Below are 15093 nucleotides of genomic sequence, written 5' to 3'. Positions count from 1 at the left end.
AAAAGTTCGAAAATAGAAATCAAAGACAGCATTTTTCAAAATTCTAAAAACAATTACACATTGTGGTGACCTGTTTGGTCACCAGAGTTCTAAAACGACTCAAGGGTACTAGAGTGGTTAATTTCAATGTAGTCTACAGGTCATTCCATGTGGTAGGACCACAGAAGCTAAAAGCAGATCTACCAAATTCAGAGTTGACCTTGGGCACCTTAAATGTGAGAACATGACTTGTAACACATGCAGGTGGTGGATGCAGTGAATGATGTTGTTGAACATGTACCAGATGATCTCTTGCAGGCCAGAAGAACCGTTTTCCCGTACACTGCATAGTGCATACATTTCACCTGTGTGTGACCTTCTACAGCAGCAAAGATTATGTCTGGGTCAAAGTCATCATCATACATTACATTATTTTCCTGCAACCTCTGTGCTTTCCCATTGAATTTCTTCTGTCAGAGAAGTGGGTGTCGCAGGCTCTTCTGACAGAGAAGATGGGTGTCGCAGCTCGCAGGCATCTTGAAGCTGAACTCCTTGGTGCTAAAACAATAGCACTGAAGTAGGGCTATCTAAGCACTTACAAAAATGAAAATTACATTTGGTCAGATCCTGTCCCAACTCGTCACTCATTTGACACCCTTTGCCATGGCTGGCTTCAAAAACATTCCACGCTCCTTCTTTAAGCCCTTCTTTCTAGTGCAGTACTAAACAGAAAGATATGTCCTTTCTGTCTTGGCTGTCACCAAAAAAAGTGACGTGTTGATGACACGTCCATGCTGGAATTGCATAGAGATAACTGCTGCTTGGTGTGCTTTTTAACAGCTTGATGACATCATCCAATGTATTTTCCACCTTCTTCACAGTCCTTTTGAATGACATTTCATTTTCTGCCATCGACTCTGTGATCCTGGGTCACAGAATCTCTGGTGCACCCCACACTTTCAGTGCATAATGGAACCGTTTTCAATTTGCACTCACACTACCTTCTACTGTACATAGGCCTAACTTTTTTTGGGATGTGTCACAACATGATATCTCTTCTGTCAGTCTTTCTGGGTTATTGCTGCTGATAAGCTGCATCTGGTTGATCCTCTCAGCTACATAGCTTACATTTTCTTTTCATGCTGTTTACACATATGTGTCTTTCTCAGAGATCGTACTCACATTACAAATTATACGTAGCCTGCGAGTTAGTTCTGGCAGCATACACTCGAGAGGTTACATGCATTGCTCATTCTATATGGCTGTTTACAGCGTCATGCAAGATCCTTACGTCATACACAGACGTGGCAATCAGCTGTCCAATTGGGCGGGTATTTAAGTTCTCTTGAATCGGGCATTCCATCCGGTTGTGTCTTCTAGCTTGTTGTCATGCAGCGTTTTCTCCCACCACCACCCCAGCACCACCAGTGGGCTCTGCTATTGGTCTGTTCCCCATGGGGGGTTGTTATGTTATGGTATATCTATCTCCCTGCTCTTAATGGTTAATGATGGCCGTATGATTGTGCTGAGCAGGGAGAACAAATATAGCAGAGCCTGAACGCCAAGATAAAATATTACTTCCACACTTGTATTCTCATTCTATTATATTGCTTAAATATATTCGGTCTATAATATTGGTTCAATCTATTCGTGAGTTATCTGACAGAACTGGACATTACAAGCTGCACTGTGGCTGCTCACTGCTCCTAAAAATGTCCCCAAAGGCATAATAGACAAAATATGTGCCTGACAAAGTAACCGAAAGCCTACCACGCATACAGAATGGGAGGAAGACTTATTTTTCACTATATCCCATTCCAAGTGTGTTTGCCTTATAAGTAACGCCAGTGTCACTATTCCAAAGAAAGTAAAATGGAGAGACATTTTTACCCTCCAGGTACCATTGCTGAAAAGTCTTTTCAGCAATGGTATACTTATTTTTTGGTTGGTAGATCTTGTTGAACTGATTGATGTTAAAAGTAGTTCTCAAGTCAAAAAAAGTGTGTGTGCACTGTGCACCCATGGCTAACACTTTCCTTTCTTGTTTCTGTGATTTTGCTGTTACTTCAGCAAGCAAGGCATCATGGTAGAGGAGTTCTCTCCTCACAAGAGTCATTTGCAATATTTAGGAGAGCCTGATTTATTTTGCAACGAATGGAATCTCTTTTCTTATATTTAAATGTTCTTCTTTCATTCATCAAAGCCTGTGTAGCGTGTTGAATTGTGAATGAGTCCTCTTCCTTACTTTTTAGCCTTTTTTTCTTCCAGCTTTTTTTGGTCTGTAACATCTCAACACACTGTCGCACAATAAGTTTTAAATAAAATAAAAAAGATTTGATACACAGTCAATTGTTTGTGCCACACAGTCAATTCATGAATGGGTAACAACGTCCGCGAGCAGGGATTAACGCGTCGTGAGCTTGTAGAACGTCTGTGCGTATGTGTGTCACTAGCTCATCTCTGTTGTGGGCCTATCACCCCAATCAGCACGGTAACAAAAAGCTCGGCAGACAATGAGTAGTCAAAACAAACACACACACACACACACACACACACACACACACACACACACACACACACACACACACACACACACACACACACACACACACACACACACACACACACACACACACACACACACACACACACACACACACACACACACACACACACACACACACACACACACACACTACTCAGCAGGCAACCACAGGCACTTTGGTGGAGCCTGTTTTTAATACATGAATATGAACATAATAAAACATCGTGTGATGGAGACACATGAAAAGAAAGGCATCTGGAGGAGAGGGTGGATGTGGTTAATAAGATAGAAAGGAAGAAAGGAAGAAAGAAAGAAAGAAAGAAAGAAAGAAAGTAAGAAAGAAAGAAAGAAAGAAAGAAAGAAAGAATCAAAGAACTGCATAATACACTAAATCGATAGATATAGCAATAGAAATCATGCTCTCACTGCCCACTGCTCGTCTTTTGGTGACCACGACTTCATGAATGTTTGTAATTAAAAGATTGAATTGATTACAAAGGAGATTACTTCCATGACTTCATCCGTCCCCCAGGGTGTTTCTCAACCTCTTTCACACTTAATCAGTACCAGATATAGTCAGCACATGTAGTCATTAAGGAATGTCTTTGTCTAAGGGAAAGCAGACTCCTCTCTATATGCAGAGGTCCTATCTCCAGTACTCATTCTCTGTCCAGTTCATGAGATGGACATTGTATGATCAGGGATGGTAATAAATACCTACCGTGTCTCATATGATTCATATTTTGCAGTTTATCAGCTTATAAAATGAATAACAACAGTACCTATCAAACTAAAAGCACACTTGAACAGTTTGATACAGTTTCCTGGGATATCTTTGCTAGAATAGTTACTGGCTCCAAATATACTACCTGTATATTATGTCCCATCCCTGCCAACGTCATCACAGAACTATTAGGAGGTCTGCTGCTCCTCAATATTATCAATGACTTGATACTGGTATATCGTTCCCATAGCCTTCAAAACAACAAAAAATTAATCCCACATTCTCTGCAACTGTAAGCCCATATCAATATCTGACACAGAACACAGCTGTGTGGTTTAGAACAACTCTAAGTCAAATTATTGCAGTGTAAATTGTGGTTTTCGGCAAGGGTCAGTTCTTGGTTCCAGTACTCTTTTCTGTACATGGAAGACTAGAAGAGGTAAAATCTTCAGAACATATGGCATTCAATACACTTGACCGTATCTCCCTGTAACAGCAGCTTCTGAAATGTGAGAATTGTTGTCTCCGCCAGGCCGAAGGCATGGCCCGAGACTATGTTTTGCACCCTGTCCATCCGTCCGCCCGTCCTTCTGTCTGCGAGCAGATAGTCTCCGGCACTGTTGGCCCGATCGCAGCACACACACTCCCTGATGGCCACCATGGAGAGGCAGATTTTTCAAAGCAAATTTTTTATATTACTCCTACAGATTTTGTCCAAACATCACGCAAATCTGTACACAGTATCTCTATAGTCATGTGATGGAACTGTCCGACTTTTCATATTCCATGCTGATTGGCGAAGATTGGCCTCCAAAGTTTTTAGGATTGGTCCGCTTTGAACAAAATGCCTCAAATCATGAACTCAGCGTGCGATTTCCGTGAAATTTGGCACACACATTCCCACTAGGCCTAGAAAGAAATGCCACCCTTTTCACATTGGCCTGTTTTAGCGCCACCAGCAGGTAAACTTTTGCTAAGCACATTTTTGGAACAAAATGCCTCAAATCATGAACGCAGCGTCCGATTGCCGTGAAAGGCCTGTGAAGAAATGGCACCCTTTTCAAATTGGCCAATTATAGCGCCACCAGGAGGCCACAATAACCTACCTGACTTGGTGGAAATCTGTGCTCCGAGGAGCACTTTTTCTAGTTTGATATGAATCAAAAGTTGCATGCGTGATAACTTCTTGCTTTTGAAAGCCGAGAACACATTGTTTGTTGGTCTCGATTACTATGAACCTGAATGTCTTCACAATCCCACAAAGTCAGACTGTTAAAAGATAAGGAATAATTTTATCATATATCACTTGCACTCTTTGCACTGGTTTTCAATACACGCCAAGGGTGATTTTATAAATCTCCTGCTGACTCATAAAAGCAGTAAAAGGATTTGTATAATCTTAGCCTATTCAAGTTATTAAACCAAATAGAGCACCGAAGTCTGACGTAATGTACACATCCTTTGTTTGTTGGTTCGCGGTTTTCCACCCCCATTCTGAATCCCATAGACGTATTTAATATCGCATCAAATAAGAACTGTGTTCCAAAAATAAACAAATGACCCCGGCGGTTTGACTCTTATGGACATGAAGCATCAACTGACGGTGAGAAAACGCTAATGTTACTTACCGCCGAATTAGTTAAATTTTTGCCAGAAACAGACTGTGTCAAATATAAGTGACTAACTATCATAAACGATACAGAACCTCCTCCCTGACAATATCGCCGACACAGTTTTTTATATCTTATATGAGACGATTCTATGATGACCCAATGTTATTCTCCATAGCGAAATTACTTTACGAACCTGGGGATGAACGAGTGACGTCAGGACTTCGGTGGTCTATACAGTAGGCATTTAACAGTATATATCCCTTAAGGTGCAAGCTATCTGACAATTTCTACTAACAAAACTAACAAATCAAAGTAACAAAAAAGCTATAATTGGGAGCAAAGCATTTGCCCATCACTGTACTCCCTACCTTTGGAATTATTTTTTCATAACCGTAAGGGAGCAGTTTCAGTTCATATTTTTTAAATCCAGGGTTAAAGGATTTTCTTTTGTTTTTCACTCAGGGACTAAAAACAATGATTGATTGAATATTTTATTAGGCAAAAAAAAATTAAAACAGCACAGTTAAATTTATAATAGTTTGTCTAACAGGTCCGTTCATGAAAGACCTTGCGGTCTTGTTTCCAATGAGGGCCTTGGTATTCAATTCATAGACTATGAGAATGTGATACCACTTAGGCTGCTTGTGCCATTGTTTTAGTTGCTAACTGCTACAAGCCATTCAGAATTTCACCCCATAATTTTTTAATGAGGATCATAGCAGTACAAGTTATAACTCTAACTGAATTGTAGGTAGAATTAGAGCCATCTAGTGAGTTCACACTATTGAGGAAAGCATGGAGTACAAGAATTTGACAGTCAAAAGTTGTTACCATACAGCTATATGTGTTGTGTGTCCAGGATAAACAACTTGAGCTTGAGTTAGCATAAATTCCATATGGGAAATATATTTTAATGACTGGTGGACGAGAATGTCAATGGTTTTTAACCACATTTTGCAGCAACCAACCTATGTCCATCATGGTGTCATACCAAAACACCTAAACTACAACATAAATGACACAAAACAAGATGGCACATTAATCCCCATAACACTTTCCCAATACAACTAACAAAATAAGCAGAAAAAATACAACTTAACGTTTTAACGATTAATCTTTATAGCCCATTATAGCCCATTGTAGCCTGGGATATAGCCTACGCCTATGGTATGTTCCTGGCTCGCCTCTTAACAGGGGCACGGAAGTATGATAACATCTCCCCGATTCTTGCCTCCATACAGTGGCTCCCTGTTCGTTACAGGATTCAGTTTAAGACTTTAATGTTTGTTTTTAAGTCTTTAAATGGGTTGGCACCATTGTACATATCGGAGCTTCTACTAAGGGTCTTGAGGTGTACTGACTAGTCACTACTTAAGGTCCCACCAACAAAACTGAAGACCCGGGGAGATAGATCATTTTCCGCCGTAGCAACTCACTTGTACTCCTTGGCGTTCGAGAGTTGTTGTTTCCACTAGGTATTGTGTCTATACAGTATGTTGTCCTGTTTATTGTGTATCGTTTTGCTCTTGTATATTTTAGTATTTATTTTGTTACTGAGTGTACAGCACTTTGGTTCAACACTGTTGTTTTAAATGTGCTCTATAAATAAAGTGGATTGGATTGGATTGGATTGTTCCTGGCTATCAACCATTCTCTGCAGACTCAAAACGAGAAGGCCATGATGGCATTTATTTTGTAAATCTCCCAATTCCACATGGTTGGGTGTGTACATTTCATACCAGATTGCATTGCATAGAAAACAGCAGTGCAAGCCTGCTTGTGGCTAAAGAGGGGAGAGATGGTTTATCATGGCACAACTGTGTGTGTGTGTGTGTGTGCGCGCGCGCGTGCGTGCGTGTGTGTGTGTGCGTGCGTGTGTGTCCATGCATGTGCAGAGATTTTGGGGGGGATGTTGCACTATATATAGCTTGAGGAACCAAATAGAACAGGGTACCACTTCTCCATTGAGCTGCCCTGTTCTATTCAGTCGCCCTATTACGTTGAATGGTGTGAAACGAACCAATGATCTAATCGGTCATATATTTGGATTGATCGAGTTGTTGTCCATGGTAGGCTACTGTATGTTTGTCAATGCCTCCACAGCTGGCTTCTAAAGCTCAATTTACATTCCGTTCCAAAAGAACAGTTCTTCAAGATAATTTATTGTCGGCAAGTGATACTGTTGTGCAAAAGAATTAGGCATAATATGGTTGAGTCACATAGGCGTGTATTGTTTCTCATTATGTCTAACATGAGATGGTCTGTTTTAAGATACTTGAGCCTTCCCGGCAAGAATGCCTGGGTTGGTGTTTGATGAAGTAGGTCTTATTACAGTTTTGGCGTGTTTCTTAGTCGCATACTAAAGCCCTGTGTTACTGTAAGTGGTGTTCACTGCTCCAATGTGATTGAATATGTGCCTTGTTTGAAGGATTATTGCTGGAAAATCTTGCCGCACCTATTTTTAAAGAGGTCCTAAAAGTTAAACTGCTGACAACACAAGAGAAAGTATGCACCTTTGACGATTAAAATAGGGTAGCAACCCAAGACTGCTACACAACCTGTATAGAAAGGCCACGAGTGATACATTGAAATAAAAGATTATAACAAATAATGTGAACATAAAGTTCAACATAGGATGTCAAAACATGAACACAGCTGGACTTTAATTCCTGTGGGGCCCACTGGGTCATTCTTACCATAACTTTCAACCCTGTATCATGGCACTGTGCTTATCATATAGTGGGGAAATTAAAATAGCTCCCTGTATGATTTTAACCTGGCCTGGACATGCATACACACAAACTATGGTAGGCTACATGTTTGCCACTAGAGGGCTTGGAGCACCACGAGAAGCAACCCCTTGCATGGGGCAATGAGGTTCTTACATACATTACATAGGATACTTTAGACCTGGGCTAGCAAACACAGATGAGCCGCATCGCTCTAAAGACTCAAAGAGGGTTAACCTGCAGTGAACACATTTGAATGAGCAGTAGAGACCGCAACAATAGGAAGCCAAATGCTGGAATTTAAGTAAACCTTTGATTGTGGATCTTGCTAGTGAAACCTTTTGCTGGTCTGATCCACCTTTTGCTATTGGATCAGACCAGCTCAGTGGCGTTAGGGTTAGAGTGTCCGTCCGTCCGGGGATTCAATATCCCGGCCCCGTCCGTGTATTGTACACCAAGCTGCCTCAAGCTATGGAAACAGGAGATAGGCTCCTGACCTATGGGGCACATGGCTCTGGAACCATTGGTTCCAAAGGCCACTCACTACTTGATAGTGGATACTTAGAGGCATGACCTGGATTAAGTGGGGTTTGGATCTTAATCAGAAGGCTGTGTAGACTGTGTTTAAACTGCCTCAACCAGACTCATGCAACCCACGAAACCTGAGCATCCGTGAACTGGAGCCTAAATCCCCACACTGCGTCTCACTCCCTCTCCTCTGTTCCTGTGTCCAGATAGAATAATACTGTCTACAACCAGACGTCACCCCGACTAGGAAGGATGTTCTTTTTCCACATCTCCCATTATCCTTCTTCCTTGCGTGTCTTTCTTTCTTTTTTCCTTTTGGGGGGGGGGGGGGGGGGGGCTTTTTATGCCTTTCTTATTGATTGGACAGTAAGCTGACAGGAAATGGGGAGAGAGAGAGATGGGGAGTGACATGCAGCAAAGGCTGTCGGGATCGGGACTCCAACCCTCGACATGCCGTCAGGCTACATTGTAGCCTGGGTGCCCAGACCACTACGCCAGCGGTCCGGACCGCTTTGCATTTATTTCCAAAATAAATGAACTCTTGTTTACAATAGTTCCTGTCTCAGAATCCTCTTCTGTCGAATATTGTGCTAAATTGTTGATTGTTTGTACGCGGTTTGAGGTTGTGTACATGTAAAGTATGTAGGTATTATGCGTGGCACATGATCATGCATGTGTGTCTAAGAACTGTCTATGTATTTTATTACGGGGCCAGAGCTCAGCTCTGGACCTGTCTTAATGTTCCCCTCTTTTTTCTTCTGCCACTTTTGGCAGTTCTGGCTGAACCGTGCATACGCTTTTTACGAAACTTGGCCATATGGTAGATGGTCATGAAAAACTATCAAGAAATAATTCTCACAATCTTTTGTCAAAAGGTGGCGCTATAGCAAAATGCCAACTTTGAACAGGTACAACTCATGCCCTGTTTGACCTACAGCCATGAAACTTCAATATACATATGCGTCTACTCATGATCAACAACTTTCACACACTGACTTTTGACCTCTGACCTTTAGATCTCCCACCATTTTGAATGATATGAAAAACAGTTAAAACCTATCTCCTCCTGGGATTTTTGAGTAATCTGCACGAAACGTTTTACACATGAACTTTGGACCTATGCCGACAAACATGTGCAAAAGATTTTCCATAAGTGAAAAAATGAAGCTTTAATGAGCCAATGAATATTGCAGTTTTATGACAATTATTCATCTGCCCCTAACACATACATGCAGACTCACATTTCTTTGAAACTTTGCGGTAATGTTGAGGGTCATTCCAAATATCACTGAAACCAATCTTACTCCAATTGGTCAAAGGGGGGCGCTATAGCGATTTTTTGAAAATGCAAACTTTAAACAGGCAAAAGTCATGCCTCGTTTGGCCGACAGCCATTAAACCTGCTTACACATGTGCCTTGACTCATGAGGAACACATGTATCACGTTGACCAGTAAGCTCCGCCCTTAGATTGTCCGCAATTTTGAGCAGTTTGAAAAACACTTAAACCCAGGATTTTTCAGCTATTTGCGTGAAAATGTATCATCTGAGTGATAACAACAGAGTGGTCTGTTGGTCCAATGGCTTCTCCCTTAAAAGTGTGCCTCACAACCTGAAGGTTGCCAGTTCAAGCCTCACTTGGTGCAGACTCATTTAAGTTGAATTGCAAAAAACATGACTGTATCAATGAATACATGTGCAAACGGTAAAGATAACATGAATTGCTTATTTGAGAGTATGTTTTTTCAATGTATGACGTACTTCATTGTGAAAATAGCTGATCTACAATCTCACAACTTTTCAGATAGCAACGTTTTGTGAGCTTGTAGATCGGCTGCTTTCACTGGTTTCGGTTTCGAGGAGACATACAATTTCTCTATTGGTAAATGGTTTGTGAACGAGTGATCTTAGTGTTAGTGTGAATTATTTTTTCACTGGTTCTGGTCTGTTGGTCCAATGGCGTCTCGCTTCAGCATCTGGATCCAAGGTCGCCAGTTCAAGCCTCAACTCTTGCTGGCTACTTTTCAATTGTATCGCACAAAACATGACTGTATCAATTAATGCATGCGCAACTGTTAAAGGTAACATGAAATGCTTCTTGGAGAGAGTATTTTTTGCAATATATGACAAAATTGTGAAAATAGCCGATCTACAATCTCACAACTTTTCAGATAGCAACGTGTTTCTGAGCTTGTAGATCGGCTGCTGTGTTATCTATTTTTTCACAGGTCTTGTCTGTTGGTCCAATGGCTTTTCCCTTAAGTGAGTGCCTCATGACTGCAAGGTTGCCGGTTCAAGCCTCACTTGATGTAGACTTTGTTTAAGTTGCATTGCGTACAACATGATTGTGTCAATTAATACACATGCAATTGTTAAAGATAACCTGAAATGCTTATTTGAGAGAGTATGTTTTTTCAATGTATGACATACTTCATTCTGAAAATAGCCGATCTACAATCTCAAAACCTTTCAGATAGCAACGTTCTGTCTGAGCTTGTAGATCGGCTGCTTTCACTGGTTCACTTTTATCTTCAACAGACAACCTCAGCCTGGACAAAGCTATAGCACTATAGGTAGTGTTGCAGCCTGTCAATCCGAAGGTTGATAGTTTGATTCCTGTTAATGGCAATAGGTTGAGATGTCCAATCAATCCATTCTGCTTCCGTCTCTCTCTCTCTTCAATCTATTCCGTTTCCAAGTCTCTCTCTCTCTCTCTCTCTCATAGGCTCTGGTTGCCCCAGGTACGATTCCAGGCCAGGTCAGCAAAAGTCTCGATGAAATGAAATTTGTCCCTGAGCAAGACTCTTAACCCCTAATTGCTCACAGGCTCTCATTGGAAACAAGACCGCAAGGACTTTCATGAACTGACCTGTTAAAGGAATTATCCTCTCTCTCTCTCTCTCTCTCTCCATTTACTGGCCCCGTATTATCGCTGCTTGCAGCTATATTTTCTTATTAAGTTCTCATTGTTTATACTTTTTTGTTATATGTTCAACATAATGTCTTTCATTCATTTATTCAAATCGGCCTCTCACTGAGCAGTTAAGCGTTAGCTCAGTTGTGCAAAAGACAAACATAAAACACATAGTGCACCCCTTCCTAACCAGATTTGAGCTACTGTAAATACATAGCAACATACGTTTTTCAGAAAACGCTTAGGATTTAGAACAGTGGTTCTCAAAAATAGCAGATATACAAGCTCACAGCGCATCACTTTGTGACGCGCTGCGAGCTTGTACATCTGCATTTAAAAAAAAAAACATTTTTTTTTCTGACACGAATTTTCTCTAGCACAATGAATTTTCAGATGGAGGGTCTGCGGCCAAATCCATATCATTTTGGGTGTCCTTGGCACGAACAAAATGAGAATTACTAATTTAGAAGGCATTTGTAGAATCAGCCTCAGGTCTTAATGGGCTAGGGGAGCAGCCACAAACACTGATGTGCACCCACAAATGGAGCACACTCCAGTAGCTCAGTTGCGTAATCAAGATGCAGCCTCCACGAATGGCCCACTGGCCCCGTCTGCAGACTCTGCACTCAGGAGGGGAGTGAACACTTAAATCAGTCACTCTCTGCAGCTGTAAGGATGACGGGGGGAAGGGCAGTACCTGGAGAGAGACAGGAGAGAATTCAGGCAACAAGAAAACACATACAGCACACACCTGCCTCGACATTGTAAACGGCCATAGCTGAATAGGTAGAGAGGTTGTCTGGGAATCAGATGGTTCCCCGGTCCACCTGGTACTCTGCTGTGTCCTCAGTTTGGTCTCTTCTGGTACATAATAATAATAATAACAACACAACTGATCAAACTGCCTTCGCACTGATCCCCTTAATATCATGTCCTCTGACTCCAGGGGCGTCACGCCCATTCACTGTGCGTATGACGCTGTCGTATATGATGAGGCATTAAACTGCCCCCTCGTTGTAGGAAGACTCCCATGGATCCAAACCTCCTAGCTGGCTCGCCAAATATGTCGTATATGATGAGGCATAAACTGCGTTTAGCAGGCTTGTAGTTTGTAATAAAATGGAGGAGAAGAAGAGAGACGTCAAGGTTTCCAAGTTCCATGTTCATTTATTCAGCATTCAACAGCATCATAACAACAGCATAAGAACCAGGGGCAGGAGCCCACCAGCAGCCTCACGGCTTGTGGAGTGTGACCATTCTCAGTTAGATTTCATTCCCCTTTTTAAACACTGTAGCTCACATTAGAATAACAGGTGGGTGGGTGGCAGAGAATCCCCCCACCAGCTGAAGATCAAGGAACAGCTGCTGATTTGATCTGCAAGTGCCCGAAGGAAGGGAGTGGAGACAATGTCCAGACCTGATGTCTCCAGGTCAACGTTGCATTCCACACCAGGGCGGCAGAGTCCCTGATTAGCTATGCAAACACTATTTCTTCTTTAACTGTAGTATCCTGTAGTACTATTTCTATATGTTTTGGCTTGCATACTGTTCAATAACTATAAGCCATAAGGGCAATATACCATAACGCGACACCCTCACTCTCACAGATCCGTGATTTCATATGGTCCCCCACTTTTTGTCTGGCTGTTTGAATTTTTTTCCCGTTCCATAACATAAAGCTGCTGATTTCATCCCAATAGCGTGAAGTAGTTTCAACTAGGCTACCTGGCTACTTCTATTTCCAGTAGTATTTCAAAATAAAACGTGTGTTGAATTATAACATTCCAAGTATAGATTAAAAAAAACTCTTATTTTGAAATGCACATCGTTTTGAAAGGAAACAGATTTCTGGGGGCCGCTTGACTAGCTCGCTTGACTAACGTCAAGCCTACGTACTCAAACAGTCAAACTCCATGTTTAGCTTGAGTAAAAAGTAAACAACACACGGATGTGGGACATTATGGAATATAAAGACTTTGGGGCAAAAGTTCATATTTACCACCATGCTCTCTGAAACCAAGACAATGTGGGCCTATGGAACAAAAGTGTGTTCTCTTTCGTTATCTTTGTAGAAGGTGAGTACGTAATTAATCTAATGCTGACGGTGGTGGAAAGTAACTAAGTACATGTACTCAAGTACTGTACTTGAGTATAATTGTATTTTTTACTTGACTGGAGTATTCCAATTTGCAATACTTTTACTTCTATTCCAATACATCTCAGAGGCAAATATTATACTTTTACTCCACTACAATTATTTGAAAACTTTAGTCTCTACTAGTTGCTTTGTAGATTGTAATTATTATGACAAAAAATACATAAACCACTTCAGCCCTATTTAAATTTTGGCTATTTGAAAATATAGCCGATCTACAAGCTCACATCTTCCTATTGTACTCATGTACATCTGCTATTTACAAAATATTTTAATACATTTGATTCTAGCCATGGACCCCCATCTGAAAATGTTTTGTGCCAGGGACCCCCAGAAGAGAACATTTGTCTTAAAAATTCAAAAGTATAAAAACAAATACTGCACAAAAATAGCAGATGTACAAGCTTGCATCACGGGTGAACTGGTTTTAGAGTATTTTGTATTGTACAGTATGGTCAAATTGGACAATATAGCTCTGTTTTCATCATGTGTATCAGGGGTGCAGCCATGAGTGGGCCTGGGTGGGCCGTGGACCACCTACATAGAAAGCTGGCCCACCCAATTGATTTAGCAAAAATATATATATATATATATATATTTTTTAATTCATTTTAAATGTTTTGATAATAAATCGGTAAAATCAGGCAAAAATACGTTTTAAATAACATAACCCTAACCTAACCCTAACCCTAAAACCGAAATAAAGTAGCTGGTTTTTGGGACTAGGGTCTAGGGACACAAGTGCTCTGGTGAGAAGAAGTAGGTGGTGAAAAAGTCCACAGAAATACAGATGTTTAATACTTAAAAGAACAGTTTTTGGACGAAAACTAAATCAGGATACAGTCCTCGACTAGAGAAATTAGTTGTTAGTTGATATAGTCACATTTTGTAAAATGGTGTTTGCTGTATACAATCATGTAGAGACCAGCCTTTACAGGTTGGTGGTTGAGAACTGAACAACTGTCAGATACATTCCAGCTCTATCTGGACTTTTTCCCAAAATACAGAATGATTTTTCAGCAGCTCCTAATACTGTAGGTGTTCATTTGACCTTATGTACATGTAACACACGTAACAATACATGCATTGTTGTTACATTTACTGATTACTACTCAGGGCTCACTTGATGATTTTATATTGCACTTCCTGAGCATTATTATGTCGTTTTTATCCAATGCTTGAATTGTAGCCTTTGATTTGTGGTCAACCGCTATGTGCAATAAATTATACAATTTCGACATAAAATGGGGATCTCCAAATCCTCCCTGCACTTGTTGAAAGGTCAACACAGTACATCATTTCCAAATAGGTCAGCTACTGATCTTATACCTTGATTGTACCAGGTATGAAAAATCCTCCTGCATTCTTGGAGGGAAGTCATTATTATCTATTAATGGGAGTTAACAGTTGAATAATTATTTCTTCCCATGCACTACCAGGCAGATATCTCTCCAAACATGCAAAGGCTTCTTTAGAAGTGGGTTGTGTTTTATTTCTGGAGGCATATGCGTATTTAAAAATCTCCTACATGACACAAACATGGAGAGATAACGCATTGATTAATATTCACCCACTCTGTTTCCATTTCAGAATGGTTCCAATCATCACATGAGCATGACAGGCCCAATTATGCAGCAATAGGCCTATTTGGGAGTTTATATATTTATTTCCACTCTGAGCCTTTTCTGATGCCAAAAGAAATGAGCAAAATGTTTAGTTTGTTGAATATTTTCTTTGGTATGTATAATGGAATAATCTGAACCAAAAGCCTAGGAAATACAGTCCTTTTGATGTCAGAGTCGGACGAGCTTCTAGTACGCAGTCAAATCCACTGATGAGTTCACTGTTTAACATTAAGGCTGAGCAGTGGCAGAGTAATATTTATATTGTGATTAGACGGTTTATTT

Source organism: Gymnoscopelus braueri (genome assembly GCF_963280865.1).
Source record: "Gymnoscopelus braueri genome assembly, chromosome: 8".
NCBI classification, from domain to species: domain Eukaryota; kingdom Metazoa; phylum Chordata; class Actinopteri; order Myctophiformes; family Myctophidae; genus Gymnoscopelus; species Gymnoscopelus braueri.
This window is presented reverse-complemented; position numbering follows the sequence as displayed.